The sequence below is a fragment of the Triplophysa rosa genome, linkage group LG2 (assembly GCF_024868665.1).
Source record: "Triplophysa rosa linkage group LG2, Trosa_1v2, whole genome shotgun sequence".
NCBI lineage: Eukaryota > Metazoa > Chordata > Actinopteri > Cypriniformes > Nemacheilidae > Triplophysa > Triplophysa rosa.
Window position 1 is genome coordinate 35,392,705 of NC_079891.1, and position 13,770 is coordinate 35,406,474.

Genomic DNA, 13,770 nt, shown 5'->3' on the forward strand with positions numbered 1-13,770 from the left:
CTCTAAAAATAATGAACATTTCAGCATACACCTCCAGATGAAAAGATTTTTAAGATCATGAAAAGCACGCTATGGGCTGCTTGCAGAAGATGGCGCCGGTGAGCTTTTGCGACGCCAGGGTCGGAAGACTAATTTCCGATCGCATAACACTATGGAGTTGTTTTGGCTTAACGAGGTGCTCAGCAATGTAAAGAGGATCTGTCTCATAACGCTTATATATTACTTTCTTCCATATTTACCGGCCAAAAATCAGATCTTCCCATGCAGTGTTATACGACCGGAAATTACTCTGCCGACCCTTGCTTCCCAAAAGCTCACCAGCACCATCTTGTGCAACTAGCGAATTGAAGTGACCCTAAAATTTAGAATAGTATTGTACACTGTTACAAAGTAAAGATTCTTCACGACAATATAGTTCCCCAAAGAACCATACAGCCAAAGTACTTACAAGAACAATTTCTCACTTTTAATAATCGAAATAATGTTTTTCCACCGCAGAGAATCTTTTGTGTAAGAAAACATTCAGTCATGAATGGCACTGAAGAACCTTCTAAAGCACATTTTCTTTAAGAGGGTATGTTGGTGTGTCTTTTTCACATATTTTTATGTATTGAGGTGTAGGGATGGTAATGTGTTTGTGGTGCTGTCCTGGGGTTCGGCTCCAGGGCTTCATCTGCAGAAGCTAATATACGTTCTGTTATGGAGTTTTTCTAGTTTCTCTGTACATGTGCTGCTGTGTTGTTTTGACATTTGGCGTTTTGTAAAATTTTGCCACGCTGTTCTGGATAATGTGCCCGGCCGCTCTGAAATGTTTCCGTCCATCATGAAATCGGTTGCGCGTTTAATGCATGACATCTGCTTTATTTTGTTACTCTATTAAAACACAAATGTGTCAAATAATCTATGTTCCGTTCTGTTTAGTTACGCATATGCCATTTATCTGTAGGCAGGGGCAGATTTAGTGATTTGGGGGCCCTAGGCAAATCCATGTATGGGGGCATCAACTATGTGCCATTTTACTTTACTGCAACCCTTATTTTTCTTCCTCCTCAAAGCACACAACTTTTTACCCCCAGTCAAAGTGACAGGGGAAAACTAAGCTTAATAAACACAGATAGTCACTTATTAAACAATAATGAAATAATGAATTCCCTAATGAAAAACATGGGGAAAAATTACATCTGGGATTACTATTTACAAAGTGTGCCATCTCTCCGTGTTTTTTTTTTTTGTGGTTTACGACCTTTTATGCACTTGCTGTGCATTCGTACAGATGTAATATCATAAAACGTTAACAGGGATATCCTGACTATTTCGATCAGTCCTTGGGCCTTTACGTGGCTGCTTACATGGTTTAGTGGTTAAGTCCACCCCTGCCTTTTGGGGGCCCCTGGTGGCTCGGGGCCCAAGGCGATTGCCTACCTTTGCCTAATGGGTAAGTCCGCCCCTGTCTGTAGGCCATTTTAGTTTGTAATAAATACCCACGATATTCTACACTTTTGCCGAAAAAGAGTTAGTAAAGGTTTCTTGAGCCAGAAATCAAACTTCAGTTCAGTTTTTAGTTTTTATGAATGTAAAACATAACTGTGTTTATATTTCCCAGCAAACATCACTTGAGCTTCAGTGGATGTTTTGATGTCTCTATCTAACATATGAAAGCTGGATATCAGCCATCGCTGGCAGCAGATGAGAGATATGAAATGCACACATCATGAATGATGAATATGTTGTTATAATATTCTTAAATATGTTCTATTTAACATTTTCAGAAGTGTGTGTGTGATGTTAGGGTCTAATGAAGGTCTTGTTTTTAATAGATGCGTCTCCGCGTTCTCTCACTACAGCTCAAGTCTTATATTTGATCATTCCGTGTAAGTACTTAAGAGTTTCCCGCTGGACACTTGTGAATGGATTTAAATACGTTTATATGTTTAAATACTTTGATATGTGATCAAAGCTGAGTTCAATAAGAGTCGAGCGCTCAGAAATGACTTATTTTCACATGGAGTTAATTTCTGGGGCATTTGAATTTTTCGCCAATTATGTTCCCAAGAGCGCAGCTGGGTCAAAAACATTTTCTCATATTTCACACAACTAGATTTTGACAGTTTCAGAAGAAATTGTGCTCATGTATTGTTCCATATATAGTGTTATATCTTGTTGGTTGCTAGGGTGCTGTGGATGATGTCATTGCTATGTCCTGAGTCTCTCCCATACACTCTTAAAAAAGGAAAATTCTTAAAGATTAATTGTGTGTCGATATGGTTCCATCAAGAACCTTCACTCTTAAGGTTCACTCAAAAAAAAAAAGATGCTATATACAGTCCTGCTCGCCATTATTGACACCCTTGGTAAATATGAGCAAAGAAGGCTGTAAAAATAAATCTGCATTGTTTCTCCTTTTAATCTTTTATTTAAAAAATCTACAAAATTCCAACATTTCATTGAAGGAAAACAATATGAAGTGGGGGGAATATCACATTGAGAAAAAAATGTTTTTCTTCCATATACTGTATGTTGGCCACAATTATTGGCACCCTTGTATTTAATTCACCCCGCAACCTTAATTTATAAGAAAATCAGCTCTGAGTGTTTTCTTTTCAGTCTGATGAGGTTTGAGATTACATTGAGAGTCATCTGAGTCCATTCCTCCATAAAGAATTTCTCCAGATCCTTCAAATGTTGCTCCTCCCTCTTCTTCAGTTCATATCACTCATTTTCTATAGGGTTCGGGTCAGGGAACTGGGATGGCTATGGCAGGATCTTGATTTTGTGTTCAGTGACCCATTTTTTATTGATGTTGATGTTTATTTTGAACCAATGTGCTGATGGACGATCTAACCACGACCCATTATAAGATTTCTAGCAGAGCAAGTCAGGTTTTGATTTTTTTACTTGTTGGTATTTGATATAAAACATGATGACATGTATCTGAACAAAATGTCCAGAACCTCTGGAATAAAAATAGGTTCACAACAATGAAGATCTGGTGACATATTTAACTGTGGACATGGGGCATTCTTTTATCCCTGTGTGCACCAAAACTATCTTGTGTTATTGCTGCAAAAAAACTCTGTTTCACACCATATGGCCATAGACCCCAGTCCTGGTTGAAGTTCCAGTATGGCAGATTAATATGGTGCAGTTTATTTTTGTATAAGAGCAGAAGATTTGTTTCTTGAACAGTGTCCCAAACAACTTGTGGTGATGGAGGTGCAGTTTTCCTTTATTTTTATTAAATGATTTCTGACCCCAAAATTCAACTGATTACTACAATTCTCCATGGGTACTCTTTGAAGAATCTTTGGCCACTCAAATTCTTCTCCTAGTTGTGCATTGAGACAATATAGACACACATCCTGTTTCAAGCTGATTTTCAACATCTCCAGTCCATTTAAAGTTCTTGATCATTGCCCTGATGTTGGAAATGACATTGTTTATTGTTTTAACTATTTCCTTAAAGCCATTTTGTATTTTGTGTAGCTCAACAGAACTATATTCTTTGGTTTTATCCATTGTGATGAATGATTAAGGGGCTTTGGGCTTTGTGTTACTAATATTTATTCTCCTGTGCAACAAGAAGTCATAACTGGACAACGTCATGTTTCTAGTCATCTTGGTGTGCTAAGAAAATGTAAATATCAATGGGAATATACTTGGGAGGTATTTTACTCATAAGAATTTCTAGGGGTACCAATAATTGTGGCCAGGGTGTATTAGAGAAAAAAAAATTCTCAATGTGATATTCTCCCCACTTCAAATTGTTTTACCTTAATGAAATGTTGGAACATTGTATATTTTTTAAATAAAAGATTAAAAGGAGAAACAATGTAGATTTATTTTTACAGCCTTCTTTGCTCATATTTACCAAGGGTGCCAATAATGGTGAGCAGGACTGTAGCACTAAAACTGGTTCTTGGCACGTAATCATAGAGGAACCAATTTTAGTGCTATATAGAACCATATTTTGGTGCTTCTTTGGGATGACTGAGGTGCTGTATAGAACCACTGAAGAACCATACAGGGGCTTAACAGGTTCTTTATACGGAAACGGTGCTATATAGCACCTCGGTCAACCCAAAGAACCTCTGAAGAACCACTAAAGCACCAAGATATGGTTCTATATAGCACTAAAAGTGGTTCCCCTATGATCACGAGCCAAGAACCACTTTTAGTGCCATATAGCACCATTTTTTAGAGTGATTTTCATGGAACCAAACAGCAAAAAAAATTCCTCTATGGCATCATTTATCTTGTTTTTTTTAAGTGTTTCTATGGCTCAAAAAGTTCTCAGAAGTGGAAAAAGGTTCTTCAGACTTTGAAAAGGTAAAATCAAGTGATTCTTTTAACAACCTTGGACTGCAAGTTTCTTAACAAAACTGCTTCCTCTATGGCGAGAACTGCAGAACCTTGAACCCTGAAAAAGTTATTTTGGTGAACCAAAGCTATTTCAGAACTATTATAGTGTACAGTCGTGTGTGTGTGTCAGAGAGAGATTAATGAAATGTGCAGTTTCTCTTCGTGAATATCTGTCATCTCGTGCATCTCAGCATCAGTGATGCGACTGAAGAGTGAAGGATATTATTTTAATTATTAAAGGATCTTAAGAGGAAGAACGAGAGAGAGACGTATAAAGCTTTTACACTGACTGACATTAATCTGCTGTATATGAACATCTCTAACATTCTCTCTCTCTCTCTGTCTCTCGGTTATGAATGAATACTAGATTAAGTCTTTATTTAATGGCACTATGACTTTCCTAATGCGGTGGATTTGTCTTTATTTAACTCAACGTCTCGCACTGCACACTTGGTAAGAATTTCAGAATTTGCAGTGTTCCAGTTAAAAACCGTGACGTGAACTAAATCACTACACAGTAAAATCATCAGTGTTAAAAAAAGTCAAATTAACTCTCATTAACACTCACAGTGTATATATAATCCACACTCTCAAAGTGTGGATTATATATACACTGTGAGTGTTAATTTGACCTTTTTAACACGGGTGATTATCAAGCTAATCAACGTTAACCAATAATCATACAACACACACAAGACTGCGTCCTATTTAAGTTGCATTTCTTTGCTCCTTATCAGCTGCTTAATCGTGTTGCACTGAGAACCCACCTCCATCCCCACCTCCTCCTCATCTGCCCGCATCTTTTCATTTAACCCTGTTCCGCATCAGGAACTGTTCTGGTTCCCCAGGTGGGGGGACATGTATTGCTGCGCTCCTGCATGAACGAGCAGAGAGTTTGCCCAGAACAGTTTCATTCCGCCAAACTAAATATATGCTATCGTTAAATAATTGACGACAGTGGTCCCGACAGAATTACTGTGTAGATGACTTTGAGATCGGCATGATTGGGTTTCCTCTTACGGTCGTTTTGCCTCGTTTTGTTTTTCTGTTTTCTGAAAACTGAGAAATTAAATCTTGATTGTTTTTTTGAGTCAGCAGTAAGAATAAATGGAGCACAAATGGAGTCTTCTGTCATCTGGACGTTCTGGAGCCTTCTACAATGTTTAGCTGATTTTTTGTTGTAGAAGCTGGTATGTGAGCATGTTTTTAATATACACTGAGCTACACTCTTAAAATGCTTTCGGGAATAATCGTACAGCTGTATCTCTCTTTTATAAATGTGATCAAACTAAATACTCTTCGAAGATACGAAGTGTCCAACACTACACTATAGGTACTCAAGATTAATATGAGATTGGCAGAAACCGCGTGTGTTAGGGCCGCTTTAAAAGGTTCTTCACAGCGATGCCATAAAAAAACATTTTTGGTTGAACCATTCTTTAAAGAACCATCTCTTTCTTACTTTTTTATAATCTAACGAACCCTTTTTTAGCCTTTTGTGAAACAGAAAGGTTCTTCAGATGTTAAAGGTTCTTTTTGGAAGCAAAATGTTCTTCTATGGAATCGAAAAACCTTGAAGCACCTTTTTTTAAAGAGTGCACACTGTACAAAATTTCACCCATTACAGCTTTTTAGGGCAGCGTTTTGAACATGTCATTTGAATCTAAGTGATATTAAACTGACTTAAGAAACTTGTTGTGTTTCGTATAACTTAGAAAACCTAGTTTAACCAATTTCAACTTCAAGTTAGTTTAATATAATTTATATTGTGAAGTCAATTTGATTTTAAGGCAAGCATTTATAAGGCAGCTCTCGAACTAAAGTTCTTAAGTTAATTTTTTTACTGTATTAATTTCCCTTTATTCATTTTCATCTTCTGTGGATCTTTAAAAAAGCGTCTTAGACTAAGTTTGAAACAGAGAAGTCTCAAAAGAGTAACCTCTGAGCGATGCATTTCTCCTCTGGGATATTGTCATATATACTGATATATAATAGAAGAATTCTTCATTAGCGTCGGCTATCTCCGGTCCGCTGAGAGGCGAATGAAATATCTGACCACAGACGTGGAGCTCGCTGCCAGCGTAAATGACGACGTTCACAAGAAAGTGCTGTTTGCGTGATTATTCCTCAAGGTGTTTCAATCTGTAGAGTAAATAATTAATTTTCCTATTTAAGTGCCACGTTTGATTTATGGTATTTGGCAAAGGTGACTCCTGTGAGAAGTTTTCTGCGTCGGAAGTTTTAGGGAAATGAATCGCACGCTCTCTCGCTCATCCATAAACACATGCAGAAGAAGAAAACACAATCTAAATTTTGATTGGATGAGCCGTGATCAAACACACACATTTTATGGTCTATATGTGTATGTTAAAAGACACAGATGACGTCTCTGTAATATCTCAATTATTTCTCAAAGACATCAGCATTAAATGGAGAGCGAATGGAAACATTTGCTTAAGTCTCATGTGCGTCTCAGATATTTCTCCTGAGAAATCTGACAAATGTGTCTGTCATTAGAGTTTGAGAAGAGATGTCAACAATGACATGAGCTCAGATTTGTCTCGTCTGCAATGAAAAGTCAATATTCTTGAAGATCTCAAAATCAACTCAAACATTTCCCATCAAATTTACTCAAATCCAGATTATTTGACTTCGACAATCTACATTAATGTACACCTCCAGACTCTTCATCTGTTTCAACTATTACACTCTCATTTCATTCTCTTTTCATTTCTCCCGAGCAATTTTAGAAGAAACATCTGAGACGTAAATGAAACACAACTGAGAACTCAATCAAATCTGCTGAAAGAGCAATAACATTTTCTTCTGTGTATCTCTAAAAAGTTACACTCAATGAACTGTATTGTAGAAGAAATGTTACTGAGTGCATTTACATGCACAAAATAAAGGGATATCTATCAAAAATCTGCTTATAAAAGAAACCTGTTTTCACGTGTTTACATGCACGGTAATGAACCGGCTATACGCAGAAAACCGCGTTTACATGGAAGTTTGAGACTTGACGGGTTTCTCGCGTGCAGTGACGTCGCCGTCGATAGTCTGTTTAGTCGTTAAAAATGCAGCGGGAAAACGGTCAGAAGCTGTATTTTATATGAATCTAACGGTTGGTATCGTTGTGTCTTCTTTTATAGCCCTGTTATCGCTGTTAGAACACTTAAAGGAGTCACTCACGGTGGTTTTACGGCTGTCATATTGCTTCAATATCTTTATTTAGTGAATGTGTTGATGTACTCTGTGTTTGCGAGAGCGATTGAACAGCTGCGATGACTTGACGCTAATAAGAGAATTAATGAAACATCTGGAAGATGCAAACAGGTTGCAACCTGCTGTCTGATTGCATATCCCGCAGCGTCTCACCCTCAGAAACACACACACTCGTGCGATGTGATAGACAAACCACCAAACAGAACGTGACACGAGGGAGGGCAGCACTATTACAAGTTTCTTTTCGGCTTTCGTTTTGTTCTTTAACACTGAAGTCGTGTCTATTAAGTTTATGATTGCAGCTTTTCCCAACAGCACACACACGTGTGCACATAATGTGTGTTCCCATCTGTGTCATGATGACATCATTACAGTGCACGTGTCACTAATGGACTTAGTCTGCTTCCACCAATCACAGCTCAGATTATAATGGATGATGGGCTGATTAGAGATATGGATAAATATAGCTCAGATTCATTAAATGTCTAGTTAGTGTTTTTACCAATCTGACCTCACGTCACACAAAATAATTTTTGGCCAATCACAGCTCAGATTTCACACCATAGCTGGCCATTAGAAGTGTGACCAATCAGAGCATAGATTCTAAGGTGTAATTGGCCATTCAGAGCATAGGTATACATAGACGCCACATTGACTGATAAATGAACCCTGCATCACTGTCACTGCTGTATAGTGGAGGTAGGGCTGTCATGATTCTGCCTCATCATGTCATGTCTTTCTTGTGATGTTTTGTGTGGAGAGAGGCATGTTATTGTTGGTTCTGACATAGCATGCGCTCTCTCCGGTCTCGTCTTCGGCCCCGCCCCTCTCGTTTCCTCGTTTAGCTTCCCATCAGTGTTTCATTCCCGACACCTGTCCCTTGTTAGTCTTCCTATTTAATGCCCTTGTGTTTGCTGTCTTGTGATGGTTCATTTTGCTTGTATTCCGTGTATGACGTTTAGTCATTTCTTGCTCTGTGGATTATCCGGTCAAGTCTTAGTAAGTGTATAGTTATAGTTCATGTCAAGTGTTGTTTTAGTTTAGTCCAGTTTCAGTTAGTCTATGTTCTGTCGAGTCAGAGTTATTATTTCCCCTGTTATTGTTGTTTTGTCCCCTCGTGGGTTTTGTTTTGTGTCTTCTTGTTAAATAAAGTCCTTGTGTCACCATCCTACTGCCTGCGCTTGGGTTCTGGCATCCTATCGTGACAAGGGCAGGGCGATAAAACAATAACGATATGTATCGACGATACACCTTTATCAATAATGATAGAAAAAATGTTCGATATAACGCTTCAAATTTAACATGTACGTATACAGACATGTAGTTTTGTTGAAATCCATGCACAGTCATTGGATCATAAACATCTTTTTATTTTCTAAGACAAACAGTCCGCGTTTGCAACCTGCAAGTTTGGATTTTGCTTTTACAGCACAGGTACAGACAAAAGTTCTCTTTCGCATCTTATTACCTATTTAGCTGTAAAATGCACACAAGGTAATGCCAAAAACACACAAGGTTCACATAAACAATGGCTTGTGTTTTAAGTGAAATTAACAGTGAATGTGTATTAGCATTAGCTCTTAAAGTGACAGTAACCTAATAACCCTGATGATGTCTCTATAAGTCTATTTATTACCAAAACACTTCACAGTAATACAGTTAAAATTGGGAAGATGTGAATAATACAGTGGTAATTCAGACCACATTTTCTATGATATGAACATTGATGATGATACATCTTTCAGCTGTATCGCCCAGCCCTAAGTGGAGGGCAAAATACATGTAAACATAGAAACCCCAATAACGTTTATATTTTACTTATGACAACAAAAAATTCTCCGACAATGAGAAAGTAAGTGAAGAGTTTATTTGAAAAAACAAATTACAGAAATTAACATTTTAAAACGGAAATGATTTAAAAATAGAAAAAAATGATGTTTTTATTATGTGTTTTATTATGTCAGTTAGCTGTACTTTGTGAGTTATTCTAACTGAATCAAAACAACCCAACTGCAGGTTGATTGATATTACTTGGAATGCACAAAAAATATCTGTTTTTGCGAATTAACTTTTCAAGTGGAGACAGAATGTTTGTGTACTCTACATAGATCATAAACCATTGAAATCTGTTGATATCAGTTGTGCCCTTTCCAACATGGCGGCGCCGTTGACGTAAGCCAAAGCGCTGAATACAACATCTCTGTCTTTAATTCAGATGTGATGGACGATACCGAGACGATCAGAATTGCAGTCCAGAAGGTTAGCTGGAAGGTTGTTGGCGAGAAAACGTTTTATTGCCGAAGCTTTTTACTGCACGAAAGCGGGGGTAATAAAGAAAAACAACACAAACTCGTCCACCTCCTCTGCTTCTATAAAAACACAAGATCGCTCTGGAGGTCAAAGCAAAGCGAGCCAGAGATAACATTTTCTGGTGAGTGTATTGGGTAAGATCTGTGGTCCTCTCCAGTGGTCTGTGTGCTGGAAACTTCTTCTATATTCTGCGTATCGCTCCTTTAAAGTGTTCAGAGGGGTTTGATTTAGATGTTTGTTCACGCTTTCACTCTTCAGCGAGACAATTAAATCCAGAAGGTGGGTGAAATGACACTTCACGTACGGCTTTCACTTTTGGAAGCCGAGACATTAACACATTTCCAATTGTTGCGAATTGTTGTTAAAGAAAATCAAAGCAACCTGATGCAGTGAGAGTTCCTCAACATCTGTCTCGATCCTCAGGAACGCTGCGTATTTTGCCGATTTAAATGTGTTTATTTATTTAATGCAAAAAACATCAATAATTTCACATGACTGTCTTATAGTTGCTAACTTGTGATTCATATTTTACAGACGGCCTTAAACGAAGTGAACTCTGTGATCTTTGTTTTGAATACGAACAGACATTACTTTCTTTAACAACGATGAGAAAATGAACAGAAACATCGTGACGGCGGCAAAACAATAACCTTACAACCATAAGCACATGATTTATGCTGCAGTGCATGCTGGGAGCTCTGACATCGCTCAACATGAAGTTGTTTGTCCCGACAGCTCTTTTGGGACAACATTTCTGGCAATACTGTTGATCTAACATGCTTTGAAATGAATTTACCTTTCTTAGTATCTGTGATCGAAATGGCCCTGTGGATACGGCTTTTCATAGCCATCTTTTCACAATGAACACATCAATAAAAAACATCCAATAAATATATAGCAGAACTTGTGGGTAGCCTTGAGGCCTCCGTCTCCGTCTTGATTCTAAATGACGGATCTCTTGAAAAACATCTGATTAAACAGACTTGTGTGTATGCGCATCATGTGAATTATTTCTATGGCAGTGAAAGGAACCAGCGGACGAGAGAGAAACTAGAAGACAGCAGGAGCGATGGTGGGTGCGAGGACTGATGCTGCGCTCTCATTAGAAAGCAGGAGACGGACCCGCTCTCGTCACACGAGAGGCAATCGGACAGTAATTCTCATTTCCAATTACTCACCAGCCCAGAGAGAAACACTGAAGCTGTTAAATGTTTCTATTGTACATGGCCTGAAGATCAGAAGCCTATTACCGTCCTGTCCTCAATGAAAGCTTCCCGGTGCATGACAGATGAGCTGAAGAAGCAGAAACGCTCACCTGAACATACACCCGAAACTTCACAGCCGAGACAAAAACATCCCAGAGATGAAACCGTGAGAATAGATTGTTTCAAAAATGCGCCTGTTTACCTTTTTTATTATTGACGTATACTTATTTGTGGTCATTATTGAACATCACTCTGAATGAGACATTTTTCTGGAAATCTTCTTTAAGGTAGTGTTCACACTTGACTTCTTTTTTGAAGCTGCTAGCGTGTTTTCAAAAAAGGTCCTGAGCGCCAGCGTCTTTTTCTGCAGCTCAGAGCGTCTTTTGAGGTTGAAACAAACACGCCCTACGTCAAGCACCTTTTTCACAGCTATTTAAAGAAATGAGTATTGTCGTTTTTAAATATGTGATTGGTTATTGCAAAGACGCTCTCTGTTTATAATTCAAATAGACTTCCGTTATGCTGCCTATGAAGCCTGTCTCTCTGAGCTGCCTTCGTGCACAAATGCTATCTTTGAACATTGCCGGCTGCTATTTGTAACCACAGCGCTGCGAGCGTTTTTTTTTTAACTAAAAAACACGCCATTGTCAACCTTTTATTTACAAAAAAGAAGGCAAATGTGAACACGGCCTTAGGAATGAAAGTTCTGTTGTCATTTAGGGCGTGTTCACACTTGTAGTTCGGTTCGTTTGGTTCTTTTGGTCCGGACCAAAAAAAATTAGTTCTGGTTCACTTCGCGTTCACACTGGCATTTTAAAAGCGAACCGAAATATTTAGAACCTAACAGCTTACGTGTAAAGTCGCAACGTGATTGGACAGCTTTTATGATTTATATTTTAAAACCGAACTTACCGGATATCCAAAACAACGCTGTGTGTGTTGAAGATTTTATTGACCAAAATATAAAGGAATCATGTACACTTTACATTACTATTATAAATCTATCTCTACATAAGATCTGGTCTTTGTTAGCTCATCTCTAGTCATAAATACCAGAGTCTTTGTTAGTAACCCCCCTCACCAGCTAGGAATGCTGAGATCAGACATCTGTTAAAGGTATCAGGGTAACCCCAAATAACTTAAGTGTGTGTGTGTGTGTGTGTGTGTAAGGACACTATAAAGGTCTGCCCCCAACCAGGGTCGCAATCCAACTCGGCTTTGTTTCAACTTTGTGAGAATAAAGTCTAACTACTTTTGGTTTCAAAACCTTGACTCAAGAGTCGTTTCTTCGGAGCAAAAGAGGAAAAATCACAACATGTGCTGGGATACATGCTAAGAGTATGGCTGCGCATATGAGGGTATTTTTAGCAAGCCGGTAACTCGCGAAGACCTCATGAAGTGTTTAAAACAGTCAAAACCGCGCCAGGATTTCCTCCGTTACATGCGCAAGCACATATCTAATAAACACTCCTTTCATATGAACAAATCACTTGATTTTCGGGTCGTATATTGTTATCACTTCCTGGTTTTGGTTCGGTTCGATGCCTTTGGTCCGTGTTGTGTTCATATTTCAATTGAAGCGCGCCAGAGTTCATTTGAAAGCGGACCGAGACCCATCTTTTCAGCGGTCTCGGTCCGCTTGTTTGGTGCGCACCAGGGTTCAGGTGGCAGCGTTCACACATACGCAAATAAACCGCACTAACAGAGCAATCGCACCAGAGTTCGTTTCAATCGAACCAAACATGGCACATGTGAACACGCTCTTAGTCGCACTGGTGATTTTCTTCCAGCAGATTCTGCTTTTCATGAACTGGGTGTGGATGATGGATGCTGAGCTCCAGAAATGACAAAAACACTTCGTAAATGTGACCGTCTGACTGGTGCGCTACATTCGGAGTCTTCTAAAGTCATCAACATCAGTTCTGAAGGCAAAACGAACTTCGAGTATACCCAGTACATTTTCTCGTCTTCTTTTCTGCTCCCGCCAGTAAATCACGACAGATTTTTCTCGTTATCTTTTAGTTTTTAAGCAATGTTGTTGAAGTCTTAAATGTTTGAATCTAATTTGAATGGTTTATTATATATTGCGTTATTATTGTGTTGCAAATGCTGTTTCATGTGAAGCATTTACCATGTTTACCATGGTATTCAGTCACATGGCTGGCTGAAGGTGATGATGCTCATCACGGTGATCACACTTTCAGAACAACATGAAATGTCTCAGTGATCAACGTATAAAATCCTGAGGCCGATACGTAGGGAGTGTGTGTGTGTGTGTGTGTGTGTGTGTGTGTGCGTGTGTGTGTGTGTGTGAACTGATCTAACATTTTATCCTCAGATTTGTCAAAAGCGTCGGCCAGTCTCTCAATTCAGAGAGCTTCTGGCCTGAAGACTTCACTGTAGAGTTTATTTCGTTCTTTTCATGACACAAAGGAAAAAATAATATGTTTATTTCACCTTTCTCTGGAATACTTGCTTCTGATGGTAAAAATATCTTCTGTATAATGGCAGATAACCGTATTAATTGGCCGTTGTCCCGGGTAACCGCTTTCCTACAGACAGTATCTGTGCTAGTTTTACTGCCGCACATTTCATAAATCTCGTGCTAGTTTCTTTCTTTATGTTTGTGTTTCACAGATTAAGCACACGTTTGAGATTGAAGCGACACGAT